At 38.8% G+C, this 17,141-nt stretch overlaps 1 protein-coding gene across 8 annotated transcripts in view; it reads right to left on the bottom strand.

Moving 5' to 3' along the window:
- stum (mechanosensory transduction mediator stumble) overlaps positions 1-17,141 on the bottom strand; it is a 211,910-nt gene that overhangs the window by 72,195 nt on the left and 122,574 nt on the right. The gene's annotated exons all lie outside the window — the stretch shown is intronic.

The following is a 17,141-nucleotide window of genomic DNA, read 5'->3' as shown; positions in this document are numbered from 1 at the left end:
TTGCTGGAGCTAAATAAACCGGCACACGAGAACACAAGTGAATTCAGGAAGGAAATTGAAAACGTGCTAGGCCCAGCCGCCGAAGTACGTGCTGTAACCCACGAAGTACATCTGGAAATTAAAGATATAGATGGCGTGTCTACTAAAGAGGATATTAACCAAGCTATTATCGACATTTCGGACGAGTTTAAAGAAGTGCAATAAAATCTTTAAGAAAAGCCTACAGAGGTACACAAACGGCTACTGTTTTCCTAAGCACGCCGTTTGCTAATATTTTTTTACAGAATATAATAGCACGGATTGGATGGGCGGACTGTCGAGTACGTGAAAAGTTAATACCAACAAGGTGCTATAAATGTCTAGACTTTGGACATACGGCAGCTAGATGTAAAAACCCGAATGCCAATTCACTGTGTGTCCGAGATATAAGGAAGCTCTACGCCAACTTAGAGGATCAATATGGAAGTGATACAATTGAATTTAAATCATTGCGAAGCTGCTCAAGATCAGTTAAAACAAACAGTTCGAGAACTAGAGGTGGATCTAGCAATTATCAGCGAGCCCTACCAGAACATTAGTTCATCAAACTGGTATTGTGATACATCTGGCACATCCACGGTGTGGTCCATAAACAAACCAATGCAGAATGTCCTGAATTCTGAACTTGGATTTGTTCGAGCTACTGTCGCTGGTTTAACAGTTTACAGCTGTTACCTACCGCCAAGATATGATATTGAGGAGTACAAACGCATTATTACCAATCTAGTAAATTATGCTTCATTCAGAAGTTCAATTTTTATAGCTTGGGCGACAGAATGCTTGGGCGACAGAATGGGGCTGCCCAAGAACAAACGAAAGGGGTCGAATATTATTAGAATCATTTGCACAACTAGACGTGGAACTTTTATACTCGGGCAGCACTCCAACATTCAATCGAAATGGTGGAAGTTCTATAATCAGTATCGCCTTTGCCAGTACAAACATCTATGACCAGTTTAACTGGCAAATCAGTGACATGTTCACTTATAGTGATCATAGCGCCATAATCATTAAGCATAACGATGCTGCAACAGCAACATCAACGGTTCGAACACCAGAAGTAACTGGCTGGAAGAGAGACTCTAAATAAAGAAATATTCGCCCTATGTATGGAAGGCACAGAACTGCAGGGAACTCCGGAAAACATGGCTAAAAAGCTAATACTTCAGACAACACAGGCATGCAACGCCTCCATGAAAAAGAGAAAACGAGGAGTAGGCAAAGCCCCAGTATATTGGTGGAACGCTGAAATCTCTCCCAATTACGTCCTAAAAGAGATTGTGAAGTTCTGTGGTGGACAGTTGCTTAAGTTATTTAACACATGCTTGGAATTTGGATCCTTTCCATCAATATGGAAAAGGCAAAGGTTAGTGCTACTGCCTAAAAATGGCAAGCCTCTGGAAAACCCATCGTCGATACATGCGGAAAACTCCTTGAGAGCATTATCCGCGATAGACTGGAAGGGTGCATTGAACGTGCAGAAGGCTTATCGGAATGTCAATTTGGCTTTAGAAAAAGGAGATCTACGAATGATCGACATCGCAAAGGCAGCAATTCATGGTCAAAGCTGGAAAAAAGGGACGAAAGAATATTGTGTGGTACGACCACTAGATGTTAAAAATGCATTAAACTCAGCTAATTGGGAGAATATTTTAAAGGCTCTGCGACTGTTAAATGTCCCGGCATATCTTGTTGCCATAATCCAGGACTACTTCCGCAACAGAATCCTGATATATGAAACTGAAGAAGGTACAAAGGAATACCAAATAACAGGAGGAGTACCACAAGGATCCGTCTTTGGACCGCTTCTATGGAACGTGATATATGATGGCGTTTTACGGTTAAAACTTCCACAGAAAGCTAGTATCATTGGGTTTGCGGATCATATCGCGCTGGTTATTGTTGCAAAAACAACCGAAGAAGCAAGAACAGTAACAGAGGCCAGCATACAGTTGGTCAGATCATGGCTGTTCTCTCAAGGCCTGGCATTAGCCGATCAAACAACGGAAGCAGTCTTAATTACAAGTCGTAGAGTGGTGGAAAGAATAAATATTCAAATTGGAGAATGCACAATAACAAAATCGGAAAGTCTGATATACCTCGGCGTTATAATAGACAATCGCCTGTCTTTTAAAGACCATTTAGACTACATAAAGGCAAACGCCGGAAACACTTGTAAAGCGCTGTGCCGTATTATGCCAAACACAAGGGGACCAAGATAGTTAAGTAGAAAATTCTTGCAGGAGTTGTCAAAAATATAATTCTCTACGCAGCATCAATATGGGCACAATCCATGATGTACGCCACGTACTATGCAAAGATTGGCTCGGAGGTCTCGGGAAACCGACATCGATCCCGACGTCGCAAGAAGACGGAGCATTATCGAGTGGCAAAACAGGTGGTCAGCATCTACAAAAGGTAGATGGACGTATTCACTAATACGGAATGTGGACTGTTGGTTAAACAGGCGGCATGGTTATCTAAATTTTTATCTAAGCCAATTTCTTTCCGAACATGGATGCTTCAGGTCCTATTTATATCGTTTTGGCCTGGACCGCTCCCCTAATCGTCCTTGCTGTGTGGAGCAAATAGAAGACCATTATCATGTTTTCTTTTTGTGTCCGCGGTTTATTGTAGCGAGGGCAAATTTAGAGCGGCAAGTTAACAGTGAAGCACATGTTGAAAATATAATTGAAATAATGATGGTGTCTCTTGACAATTGGGAATATGTCTCTGAATACGTGAAGACAATCATATTGGAACTACGCCGACAAGATGGGATTCGAAGTCGAATAATACATAGCAGCGTTCTTTAGAACATTCCCCCCTGCGACGAAATGCTTATACGGCGGTACCGCAGGCACAGAGGAGCAGAGTAAGGGGGTTATTTTAGCGTGTTAAAGTCTCGCACACCTGGCGAAAGCAGGTAGCCAGAGTCTTTCGATGATTTTTTTCCCGCCAAAAAAAAAGTATAGGGTGCTTCTATAGACCCTTTCTAAAAGATAGACTGTTTCTATAGATCCTTTCCAAAATATTGGGTGCTTCTATAGACCTTTTCTTAAAGATAGATAGCTCCTATAGACCATTTCTAAAAAATAGGGTGCTTCTATAGACCCATTCTAAAATATAGGAAGCTTCTATAGACCCTTTCTAAAGGATAGGGTGCTTCTATAGACCTTTTGTAAAAGGTAGGGTGCTTCTATAGACACCTCCTGAAACAAAGGGAGTTTCTATAGACCCTTTCTAAAAGACAGAGTGCTTCTATATCCCTTATCTAAAATATTGGGTGCTTCTATAGACCCATTCTAAAATATAGGAAGCTTCTATAGGTCTTTTCTTCTATAGACCCTTTCTAAAATATAGGGTGCTTCTATAGACCCTTTCTAAAAGATAGAGTCCTTCTATAGACCCTTTCTAAAGGATAGGGTGCTTCTATAGACCTTTTGTAAAATATAGGGTGCTTCTATAGACCCTTTCTAAAAGATATAGTGCTTCTTTTGACCTTTTTTAAAAGATGTGGTGTTTCTGCAGCCCCTTTCTTAAAGAGTGCTTCTTTTTCTTTCTTTGTTTCTCTGATAGTAGCATATTTAAACGGGTGATTTAGATCCTCAGTCAGATGACAACGAAATTAGGCAATGCAATGGACCGCAGACAATTGAGGACATTGAGACAGCTGTAGTTGAGATAACCAAAATATTTCCAAGATATAAAGAATCTTCCAGTTCACTCATCTACCGTGCAAAAAAAAAAAAAAAAACTCAGCTGGTATTACAGACCTCCTATTCCTCTTAAAGCAGCTAATGATTCGAAGGTTTAAATATAGAGGAACTGGACAGCAATCATTGCCTGCAGATATTTGAGAATGACGAGGCAGCCGTGGATGCGATAACCAAGATTTTTCTGAGACATGAGGGCTTCATTTATACAATCACCTACCATGGACAAAATCTCAACCGGTATAATGGACTATTCTTCGTAAAACTGCTAGGAGATCACACAAGAAGCTCGATTTCATAACCTGTGAGTAATATTAGTGACGATGTGTTTTTGGGCGTATAAGTTGTGTCAATACGTATACGCATATTGGTTCTATATTCTATCTTAGTATTTATGGCGTATAATTTACAACAATACGTATACGTTTAGATTTTCAACTGAGTATAACTTGTTAATTCAGGGATGCCAATGTGTTAGTTTTCATCATCACATGTAGCGATTTTTTACATATAAAAACCACTGTTTTAGCGGGGATTTCAACTGGTTTGAGGTAAAAATCGCTACAGACCTATGGTACGTATGTGATATATAGCGATTTTTACCCCAGAACAGTTGGCACCCCTGTGTTAATTTTTAAATTCCTCAAAAATATTTCTCACCATGCAGAAAACGTTACAGGAAATGTCAGATAAAATCGACAAAGGCATGTAAGGTGTTTTATTTTGTTTCTTTTCCACGTTCTTTTGTTAAATTTACTCCCAATTTAAATAATTTCAAAATCAATACTATGTAGCGTATCCACTACACCATTACGCTTATTATTCATACGCTCTTTGAGTTTTCAGTATATTTTCCTTTGAAGTAGTATAGCAATATAGCCAAGTTAAACACATAAATAGTCTTTGGTACAACACTTCACTTTGATTCAATTTCTTGCAATTCTTTTTATTTCACACATTTTTTAAACAAATCTTTCTTCGCACACGAAATTTGTTTCTTTCTTCGGCCGAAACCACGTTCTTCAAGTGTCTTTGTTGTACTAAACGGGCCACGTTAAAGCGAGTAACCCACAAGTGTTGACTAAATTTGACAGTGACTGGAGCTGTTTTTTTGCTGGTTGACAAGCCAATGAATGAATGGATTTGCATGATTTGTAATGTTGTTAACTTTTTTTCTATACAAAAACAACAACAACGACATCACTTTCCGTTTAGGCCATGAACGCATAAAACACAAAAACATAACACAGACTCACACGCACACACACTCACTCACACTGATTAGAAATGTCAAGAACCTTTTAAATTACCCCATAAAATGTCTTGAGAAGGAATAAAAAAAAACACAAAACATGAAATTCGCAGCACACTTTCAATGTCTCATGATTTGGCAAAATTAATTTACAAAAAACACACACTTCGTTTTTAAGGTTAATTATGGTAGGTACACGTTCTTTTAGATGTTTCCGATAGGATGTTTCCGAGGTGAGTTATTTTCTTAAGTTCAAATTCCTTTGTTGAGGTAGAAAATTAACAAAAAAAAAGTTCATCATCTTTAATTTAACAAAAAGAAAACCCCAACCACACTCAGCATGACTTGTCAAGCCAACGACCAAAAACGCAATTTCTTTTTAAATGTTTGCCTGTATTAATTTAACCCAAGTGTTTGCAGCAAGAAAGACAGCATGTAGAAGAAAACAACATTCAAAACAAGAAATTAATTTAAAAGGACAAAGGTTTAGATGGGTCTCAAATGGGTGTGATGGAAATATAAATTATAAATTAATATTGACTTCTCAAGGAAACGAAGTTCTAAACTAAATAGTTCAGCAATGCGTATAAGTGATGTCATAAATTATCCGCAACCATGTACCATAACAAATTTCTTTCAGAAAAGCACCCTTTCCTTCAAAAACAGTACTTTTAAAGACCTTTTCTTTGAGAAAGACCTTTTCTATAGGCCATTTCTCAAAGGAAAACCCTTTTTATAGACCCTTTCTCAAAAAAGAGTGTTTCAATAGACCCTTTCTCAAAGAAAGAGTGCCTCTATAGACCCTTTCTGAAAGAAAAGGTGCTTCTAAAGACCTTTTTGAAAGTTAGGCTGCTTCTGTAGACCCCTTCTCAAAGAAAGAGTGCTTCTATAGACCCTTTCTAAAACAAAGGGTGCTTCCACAGACCCTTCCTGAAAAAAGGGTGCTTCTAAAGACCCTTTCTGAAAGAAATGGTGTTTCTATAGACCCTAGCTGAAAAAAGGGTGCTTCTATAGACCCTTTCCAAAAGAAAGGGTGCTTCTATTGACCCTGTCTGAAAGAAAGGGTGCTTGTATAGACCCTTTCTAAAACAAAGGGAGCTTTCATAAATCCTTACTGAAAAAGGGTGCTCCTATAAACCCTTTCTCAAAGAAAGGGTGCTTCTATAGACGCTTTCTGAAAGGAATGGTGTTTCTATAGACCCTATCTGAAATAAGGGGTGCTTCTATAGACCCTTTCTCAAAGATAGGGTGCTTCTATGGACCCTTTCTTAAAGAAAGGGTGCTTCTACTGACTCTTTGTGAAAGAAAGGGTGCCTCTATTGACTCTTTTTAAAGGAAAGGGTGCTTCTATTGATTCTTTTTAAAGGAAAGGGTGCTTCTATGGACCCTTTCTTAAAGAAAGGGTGCTTCTATGGACCCTTTCTTAAAGAAAGGGTGCTTCTATGGACCCTTTCTTAAAGAAAGGGTGCTTCTATGGACCCTTTCTTAAAGAAAGGGTGCTTCTATGGACCCTTTCTTAAAGAAAGGGTGCTTCTATGGACCCTTTCTTAAAGAAAGGGTGCTTCTATTGACTCTTTGTGAAAGAAAGGGTGCTTCTATTGACTCTTTTAAAAGGAAAGGGTGCTTCTATTGACCCTTTCTCAAAGAAAGGGTGCTTCTATAGACCCTTTCTCAAAGAAAGGTTGCTTCTATAGACCCATTCTAAAAGAAAGGGTGCTTCTATAGACCCTTTCTAAAAGAAAGGGTGCTTCTATAGACCCTTTCTTAGAGAAAGGGAGCTTCTATAGACCCTTTCTTAGAGAAAGGGAGCTTCTATAGACCCTTTCTTAGAGAAAGGGAGCTTCTATAGACCCTTTCTCAAAAAAGGGGGCTTCTATAGTCGACTTCTGAAAGAAAGGGTCCTTTTATAGACACTTTCTGAAAGAAAGGGTCCTTTTATAGACACTTTCTGAAAGAAAGTGTGCTTTTATAGACCCTTTCTGAAAGAAATGGTGTTTCTATAGACCCTACCTGAAAAAGGGTGCTTCTATAGACCCTTTCTCAAAGAAAGGGTGCTTCTATCGGCGCTTTCTGAAAAAAGGGTCCTTTAATAGACCCTTTCTGAAAGAAGGGGTGCTTCTATAGACCCTTTCTTAGAGAAAGGGTGTTTCTATAGACCTTTTCTCAAAAAAGGAGGCTTCTATAGTCCCTTTCTGAAAGAAATGGTGCTTCTGTAGAGCCTTTCTTAGAGAAAGGGTGCTTCTATAGACCCTTTCTCAAAAAGAGGGTTCTATAGTCCCTGTCTTTACGAAAGGGTGCTTCTATAGAGCCTTTCTCAAAAAAGGGGCTTCTATAGACCTTTTCTGAAAGAAAGTGTGCTTCTACAAACCCTTTCTGAAAAAATGGTACTTCTATAGACCCTTTCTAAAAGAAAGGGTCCTTCTATAGTTCCTTTCTAAAAGAAAGGGTGCTTCTATAGACCCTATCTGAAATAAAGGGTGCTTCAATAGACCCTTTCTTAGAGAAAGGGTGCTTCTATAGACCCTTTCTTAGAGAAAGGGTGCTTCTATAGACCCTTTCTCAAAGAAAGGGTGCTTCATAGACCCTTTCTCAAATAAAGGGTGCTTCTATAGACCCTTTCTCAAATAAAGGGTGCTTCTATAGACCCTTTATCAAATAAAGGGTGCTTCTATAGACCCTTTATCAAATAAAGGGTGCTTCTATAGACCCTTTCTGAAATAAAGGGTGCTTCTATAGACCCTTTCTGAAATAAAAGGTGCTTCTATAGACCCTTTCTGAAATAAAGGGTGCTTCTATAGACCCTTTCTGAAATAAAGGGTGCTTCTATAGACCCTTTCTGAAATAAAGTATGCTTCTATAGACCCTTTCTGAAATAAAGTATGCTTCTATAGACCCTTGCTAAAGGAAAGGGTACTTCTATAGACCCTTGCTGAAAGAAAGGGTGCTTCTGTAGACCCTTTCTGAATGAAAGGATGCTTCTGTAGACCCTTTCTTAAAGAAAGGGTGCTTCTGTAGACCCTTTCTTAAAGAAAGGGTGCTTCTGTCGACGCTTTCTGAAAAAGGTTACTTCTATAGACCCTTTCTGAAAGAAAGGGTGCTTCTATAGACCCTTTATCAAATATAGGGTGCTTCTATAGACCCTTTATCAAATAAAGGGTGCTTCTATAGACCCTTTCTGAAATAAAGGGTGCTTCTATAGACCCTTTCTGAAATAAAAGGTGCTTCTATAGACCTTTTCTGAAAGAAAGGGTGCTTCTATAGACCCTTTCTGAAAAAGGGTCCTTCTATAGACCCTTTCTAAAAGAAAGGGTGCTTCTGTAGACCCTTTCTAAAAGAAAGGGTGCTTCTGTAGACCCTTTCTGAAAGAAAGGTTCCTTTTATAGACACTTTCTGGAAGAAAGAGTGCTTCTATAGACCCTTTCTGAAAGAAACTGTTCTTCCAAAGACTCTTTCTGAAACAGAGGGTCCTCTGTAGGCCCTTTTCTGAAAGAAAGCGTCCTTCTAGAGACCTTTTCTGAAAAAGAGGGTCCTTCTAAAGATTTCATTTTTCCTTTACAGTGTTGTGACTGATTACTATTATTTCCTCAACTAAGAGTTTGTGTTACTCGTGGCGTATTCATGCTGTTTTCCTTTAAAATATTCCACACTCCCTCAAATGACACCCTTTATCTGAAAAAAAAAAAACTAAACAAGCCCATTTCTTGCTTCATTGGCAAGCAATAACCCTTAAAGAAAATGCTAGCAAACAAACTAAAATCACTCACTCGCTTTGTGGCCAAAGTTTCATTTGTTTTAACATTAACATACCAGCACACACACACGAATACAAACATGGATAAAAATTAAAGAAAAAAAAAACATTCACTTGCCCAACTTCAATACATCACTCACTCGCCAACATTCACAGCAATGCGGCGGCTAACACGCAGTGCCAAAGTGGAGTAGGAAAATTTACAACAAATTTAAACCACATTACGTTTAAACTACGTTCGAATCGCTTTTGTTTGTTGCCAAAATCACAAGACATTGGCCAAAACTATTTTACCTTAAACTGCTGACTATTGTTGGCTGACTTTAAAATTTTATAGCCTGGATGGAGGACTTGCTGACTGGTGGGGGGGCCTATAAAATGTGTGTGAGAGATTTTTACTACTTGGGTGGGTAGTTTTTTGTTTTTTAGTTTTTGTAAATTGTCGACGAAGTTTTAGGCTTTTCTGTTTGTTGTTGTGTCGAAAACCACAAACTCTTTCCAAGGTCAGCTGTCACTGTGTGCGAAATGCTTCTCACTTTACGATAGTTTTTGAAGTTGGTGGAAGTGAAAAAAAAAAACAAAGAAAAAGCTTCCTATAGATTTTGACATGTGTCATTGTAACGACTGGCATTTCTTGCTTCTCATTCCCATGAAATGATGACAGGTTTTGGAGGCAACATTAAAAACGTGGAGGGTTTACATTTAGATTTTTTGGTCTTCTTTCTGGTTTTCTATAAGAAGTTATGTGGTCTTCTATTAAATGACCTGAGGTATTTTTGGCTTCTATAGGAAGACCTGTGGAATTCTACGGGAAGACTTGTGGTCCGCTATATGAAGGCCTTTGTTCTTTTATACGAAAACATGTATTCTTCTATACGAAGGTCAGGGATCTTATGTGGATAGCTGTGGCGTTCTAAGTGACGACCTGTGGTATTTCTGGTCTTATATGTGAAGACCTGTGGTCTCCTATGTGATGACATGTGTTTTTTATGTGAAGACTTGTTTTAAAGACCAGAAAAAGCTGAGGTTTATCTCCATCCATGTTCCAATTAAAGACCTAGAAGAACAGTCCAAAGATATAGTTTACGAGTGTCCTAAGGAACATACGATCATGAGATTAAAATTGCCGTAAGCTATTTAATGTAGAAATGGGAAAGGGAATATTTTGACCCAACTCTCGGGCATTCAGTATTGGTTTGATTGCGATCTGACAAAAAAATTCGATTGTTAACAGAATCAGATTCAAACAGCTGGAAATACACAAGGCTTTTTGCGTAGTTATCCAATTGATCCGAGGAGTAAATGTCGATTTGAACAACTTAATGTTGAGAAGCTGCAAACACAACAGTTTACTAGAATGAACCTCTTAGTTTGCTGAAACATATCACTCCTCATAATGTGGGAACGCAAAGGCCAAGAATATGACACTATCGAGAGGATACCGAAAAGAACAACTGGTAAACCTGTCGCCACGTAAACCAAATCCATTTGAGAAAATATGTCAAGTCAATATATCCATGGCCGTCCGTTCATCTGTCTACCTGACAGGATGATGCACAAAACAAGTCTGGAGAGGTGTAAGCGTGCCCAAAGCCCATCTGACGAGCGAATTGAGCAGCTGAGCGTTGAAATTGGTTGGAACACTTTAACAAGTGCAATATTAATTCGAAGCAGCTTTGATCTGCAATAAATAGCTTATCTGGTTCCAAAATAAATAAAAAATCTCCATGCTATCACCCTCAATAACATCCACACGGTGCGCCTTAACTAATTTTAAATGAAAGGTGCTTACACCTGGGAAGTTTTCGCAGATTCTGAAACTACAATGTTCATAGATGAGAAAAATCAAAAAACGAAAAAAAAATCGCCGGAGGGATTTTCAAATAAATCGCGGTTAAAGTTCAAATTTTTAGGGCTTTATTATGTTTTCACGATTTTGCTCGGAAAAAGCAAGCCCTATCGAAATGGGATTAGAGAAAATGTTGTAGCAGTGAAAATTCTCTACAAGATTGATTATTATGACTTTTTCCTAGGGTTTACCATCTGTAAGATATAGAAGTTCAAATTTTGACAATCCACTACTGACTACATCGCCTCCTTCTAAAAAAATGTCATGAAGGGTGCACCTTAACTAATTTTAAATGAAAACCGCTTACATCTTGAAAGTTTTTACGGATTCTGACACAGCAATTTCATAGATGTGAAAAATCCAAAAACAAGAAAAAATCGCTGGACGGATTTTTAAATAAATCGCGGTCAAAGGTCACATTTTTATAGGATTGCTTGGAAGCGGCAAGTCGTTCCGAAATATGTCTAAATAAAATGTTGTAGGAGTGAAAATCCTCTACAACATTTGTTTAGACCTATTTCGATAGGACTTGCCGTTTCTAAGCAAAATCCTAAAAATCTAAAATAAACCTAAATATGTGATTTTGACCGCAATTTATTTTAAAATCCCTCCGGCGATTTTTTTCGTTATTTGATTTTTCTCATCTATGAACATTGTAGTTACAGAATCCGCAAAAACTTCCCAGGTGTAAGCCCCTTTCATTTAAAGTTAGTTAAGGCGCACCGTGTCCAGTGTTCCAATGCCAAAAGTGTGTTGTATAGCCTTGACATCAATTGAACATCCATCTTCGCAGAACAGGATCGTGTGAGTTGGCGTTCCGAAGATGCAGGAACATTAAAGGACAATCTGCATCCAATCTCCTTCACATTCAATGAAGTTGAGACAGCTATCTTCTAATCTAAACCATCCAAAACCCTTGCCCCAGATGGCATCGCAATGCTCATGCTGAAGAGTATTGGTGCAACAGGCTTTGGGTTACCTGTCCAGTGTGCTGATTTTATCAATTACATAGTTATTGATGCGGGATATATGAAAGGTAGCTCGAGTTATTCCGATTCTGAAGACCGAAAAATCGGTTCCCAATGTAGAATCTTAACGCCCGATTTCTGTACTTGCACCAGCAGAAAACGCTTTAGAATTCTTATTGTTCCCATCCCTAAAAAGAGCACTTTCATCGTGCTACCCATCAACATGGTTGCAGGAAGCCGAGATAACGACCAAGATTGTGAATGGACCACTGTGGCAGCACTTACCATGTCTGAATTCCACGCTTCCCAATGATGTCAGCTTAATGGTAGGCAAAAATTCGTCGAATTCCGAGGCCTTAAGTTCAAAAGATTAAAATGGATGTGCCGCAAGTCATGTTCTTTACACATTTTGTTCGATCTTTATCTTGTAGAAGTCCCTCAATAATAATAATAATTGCTCCACAAACATCACAGACGGGACAAGGGAGACTTCTCTCATATCAATGAGTGTACACCGATTCATATTAGCTGAATGATATGGGACCAACTGGTTATCGCCGAGTCCGAACGACGTGTCTTAAGACACCACTTGTAGAGAAGTTTTACATGGCTGAAATACTCAGGAAATGTCGCCAATATTACTGCTGGGTATTTTTCCACCGTTGAAAATTATACCCTCAGCCAATGTGAAGTGAAACTTTCACCTACGGACAGATCGAATGTATTTAAGGTCTCTTCAGAATTTTGTGGCCATTTTCGGACATTTGAACTTGCCGACAAAACTGTGGATTAGGAATTAACTGCACTAAGACACAAATGTTGAACTTTTGTGGGGGAGGTACCCTTAGGGAGGACCAATATGGGCCATTTAAGAAGTTAAACATAATTTTGACAAAATATTAGGAGATCCAAAGTTTCCCAAAAATATTGGGGAGAAGTACCGGAAGTTGTGGACCGGTATTGCCCCATGAAACTAAGGTTGGATATAATATGACGAAGACCAAATCTTTTGAATAGAGTTCGAGAGTTATCGTGCTCTCCGACCGCCACATATGGTGACTAAGGGGGTTTTTTACACCTTTCGGGCTGATTTCCCAAGAAATATGGACTTGCCCCTGAAAAAACTTTTACCGTCGTAACGGAGGTAGTGAATGCAAATAGCTTCAACAAAAATCAAAGTGATTCGAGAGCAGGTCTTAAAGTGAACTTATCCGAAATTTTGTGTGAGAGGTACCAGAAGGAGTCCATATTCAAACCTGATTTATATCTGGAAGATATATTAGGATGTGCAAAGTATGGACGAAATCGGTTATCGTGCGCACAATTTTTCCGAACATTTTTGAACATTTGTGGAGGAGCTACCTGAAGGAGTGGACCGATATGGTCTATCTTCGAATTTAAACTATGTTTGGACAAACTATTAAGAAGGTCAAATTTTGGAAAGAATCGGCAGATCCGTTCGAGAGTTATCTTGCGCTCCAACCACCTTACACGGTGTCATAGGGGCTTTTTGCACCTTTCAGGCTATTTTCTCAGGAAGTATCGACTTGCCCCTGATGAAACTTGTACTGTCGTATGGAGGGCAGCGAATACAAGTTGTCACAACAAAAATCAAAGCGATTTGCGAGCTGGTCCTAACTGAACTTTTACCAAATTTTGTGAGAGAGATACCCGAAGGAGTGGACCGATTGAGTCTATATTGGAACCTCATCTAAGTCTGGTAGAAATTTCTTGACGTGCAAAGTATGGACCAAATCGGTTACTCCCTTAAATTTTGTGTGGTCGGTACCTGAAGAAGTGGACAAATGTAGTCCATATTCGAACCTGATTTATACCTGGTAGATATATTAGGATGTGTAAAGTGTGGATCAAATCGGTCACTTACTTCCAGAGGTATCGTGCATACAATTTTTCCGAACATTTTTGAACTTTTTTGGGGGTGGCACCTGAGGGGGTGGAGCGATATGACTTAACTTCGAACTTGAACTATGTTTGGACAAAATATTACGAAGGCCACATTTTGGACCGAATCGGCATATCCGTTCGAAAGTTATCTTGCGCTTCAACCTCTACAGACGGTGACGTAGGGGTTTTTTTGCAAGTTTCAGGCTTTTTTCTCAGGAAATATGGACTTGCCCCTGAAAAAGTTTTTACCGTCGTATGGGGGGCAGTGAATACAAGATGTTACAATCGAAGCGATTCGAGTGCAGGTCCTAAACTGAACATATCCGAAAATTTGTGTGGGAGGTTTCCGAAGGAGTGGACCGATTGAGTCCATATTGAAACCTCGACTATGCCTGGTAGAAGTTTCACCATGTGCAAAGTATGGACTTAATCGGTTAATCCCTTCAAGAGTTATCGTGCGTACAAATTTTCCGAACATTTTCGAACTTTTGTGGGGGAGGTACCGGAAGGAGTGGATCTATATAACCCATCTTCGAACTTAAACTAAGTTTGGACAAAATATTATATTGGACCGAATCGGTTCGAGAGTTATCGTGCGCTCCAGCAAGCAAGGCAGACAGAAGGACGGTCATGGCTAAATCAACTCCAAATTGTCTAAAAACATTTCGTCCAAACATACTTGGGGATATACCCTCGTTAGCATAAATGCTGAGGGTATAATAAATATTGTAAAACAAAAGTGCAACTTTTAAGTGCATTTATAGTTGATTCGCGGGGTAATTCGCAAAACTGAATATGAGGCATTAGTCATGGGAGACTTAGCAATAGAATTCAACAAGAATCTTATTAGTTCTATGTACATTAATTTTTGAGTAAAGTTCCACTAAAGTTCCCATAGTTCGCACTGTGCACCGTCGATAATTTTTTCAGGAAGCGCAATCTTGTTTTATTCTCTAAAAAGTCATCCGTGACACTTTTGACTTCCTGGACACGAAGAGCAATCCTAAAAGTCGATATATTCATCGATAATCCGCTTCTCTTCTCCTATATAAACGAGAAAATAAAAGCTAGGAATGATGTCCTCAAAGTCCATTAGCTGCTACCTCCTAGGGATGCGATAAGGAAAAATTGGTAGCGACGTACAACTCCATCGGTCGCTCAGTCTGTAACTATGCAGCTCTAGTCTGTACATTCTTCCTCAACGGCACAAATGGAGACATTTGCAAACATCCCAGAGTTGCAACGGATTGTGTCCAAATTTCCTGCGAAGATCACCCACTTTACCAGGATGATGTTAGTCAGACAACATAATGTGTTGCGGTGGACTTCAGGTGCTATCGTGAAGGCATATAAGACGGCATTCTATCGGACGTCAACAGGTTGTCGATTGTGTACTTCATGCTTTTGTAGTACTTGCTCGAGTGTTATCGTGAGAGCCATCCCAATCACCATCTGGTGGATAGGCCCTGGCACATTATGAAGGATCTTCACGTTCTAGAAAGGGAAGTCCAACGATACAGAAGAGAACCCCTAGATAAACAAGCATATCAAACAGGTTTGAATAACATTCACGGATGTAGTTGCTAAGGCCATACGCAACTACATATAGTGTGAATAGAGTGCTCGTAGTACATCCCCCATCTATCGCAGCTGAAGAGCGTCAGGTGCCACGAAAAACCAGAGTAGTTTTGGCTCAACAACGCTTGGGATATTACAGTCGCCAAACATCTGCCCAGCATGCGGCATGGGGCCCCACAACACACTGCACCTTTTCAAACCTACTAATCTCACTCCAGTGGATCTGTGGTTACATCCCATCGAAACAGCCACATTCCAGAGCCAGATTGAGCAGAAGAACGAACACACTATAATAAACACTGTTACGACAACAACAACAAAAGTTAAAATTTTTTCGCTAAAATGGTGCGCATGATAACTCTCGGAGGCAGTAACCTTTTTAGTCCATGCTTTGCACATTGTAATATTTCTACATTGATCAGGTTCGAATATGGACTATAGTGGTCCAATTCTTCCGGTACCTCACCCACAAAAATTCAATATTTTGGTCTAAGTGCAGTTTAGGGTCTGTTCGAAAATCCTTTGGAGATGTCTACCGATGTTACTCCATGTGGTCCTATTTTAGCGATATTATGTTTTTCGTTGGCATGTTCATGTTTCCTGACATAGAGGTGAATATGTGAAATAACTGGAGGGCTCGCAATCTATCGAAAAGAAATGACTCCCAAAATGAGGTCCATTTCCAAAATGGACTATACCGATGGTACTTCCTCCGCAACATTTTTGATCTTAAGTCGAAATATATTTTTGTCGGCAAGTTCATACGGCGAAAGAGGGTTACAAAATCTGAAAATCTCCTAATAAATAACACACTGTGCAACAAAATTAAATTATTTTTTTTTCAAAATGATGGGAAAAAAACGAGTAGATTATGAAAGTAGAGCTAAAAATATGAGACACGTGTATCGGCGTTTTTAAAGTTTACATCGGAAAGTAACCAAAGTAGGCGGGGCAAGTTCCGCCCAATTATTATTTTCTTTTCGAAATATTCCAGTTAAGATATCTTGGAAACCCTGCATTTTAGGTATATACTGTCTTTGACAACTTTACGGAGGAGGATGTGGGCAATAATTCTGTTAAAAATTTTAACCCTCATGCGGATCACCAAAGCGGACTTTTTGGTCCTTTTTTCGAAAATCTTTCGAAAACTCCATTAAAATGTTAGCTTATCAAATCCAAATGTTCTACAAAATTATTCGTCATAAAATTCTAGTATAGGTCCCAGAATACCCCAAATCTGTAAATTATATCTAATCGCCAGGAAGCTCTAAAAATGAAAAACACGTTTTAGGGTTAAAGTCGGACTTCATCTGAGTTTATTCAAAATTGTCCCTCAAAACATAATTTTAGAAAGATGACGTCAAAGTCAAATTTCACTATGGGACACCAAAGAAATGAAATGTCTATTTATAATAGACTAGCAAAATGCCCGCTACTTCGTAAGCGGAAAAGGAATAATATACAAATAAACAATATTTAATATGGAGAACACTGAAAATTTTGATGTACTAATACCTATTTGAATTGATATTTAATTTCTTTCAAGTACTGCTCGTACACGTTTTGTTCGAATTTCAAAAAAAAACCTGTACACTTCAACAGCGGCCTACATTTTAAATTCCAGTCCATGTTTTATTAGAACGGTATGAGGATTTTGAAAATGTTATCCTCATTTCCAACCGAATTTTGGAATTTTAGATATCAAAATGTAGAAAACCATTACTCAGAAGATGCTACCCTATATAACAGTTAATTTTTGAGACATTTTATTTTAAAATTACTTCCTTTTATCCAAAACTATATCCCAACAGCGATTTAGTATTTTTCGTATACATTAGTACGAATTTCCAAAACTTCCTCTCTATCTCCACTCTAAACGTCAACTGCTATACTAATACCGAATTTCACAATTTCAGCTCTCCCCCTTTAAACAATAACAATTTGGACAAAATTCTATGTCATAGTGAAAACTACCCTTAGTAATTTTCGTACACTTATTGTACTTATATCCACAACCACATCCATTTCTCAACCCTACACACCAACAGCGGCTATAATACCAAATATCCGAATTCCACCTCTA

This window comes from Musca autumnalis, unplaced genomic scaffold, assembly GCF_047663935.1.
Source record: "Musca autumnalis isolate F117 unplaced genomic scaffold, ASM4766393v1 scaffold_5, whole genome shotgun sequence".
NCBI classification, from domain to species: Eukaryota; Metazoa; Arthropoda; class Insecta; order Diptera; family Muscidae; genus Musca; species Musca autumnalis.
This window is presented reverse-complemented; position numbering and strand designations above follow the sequence as displayed.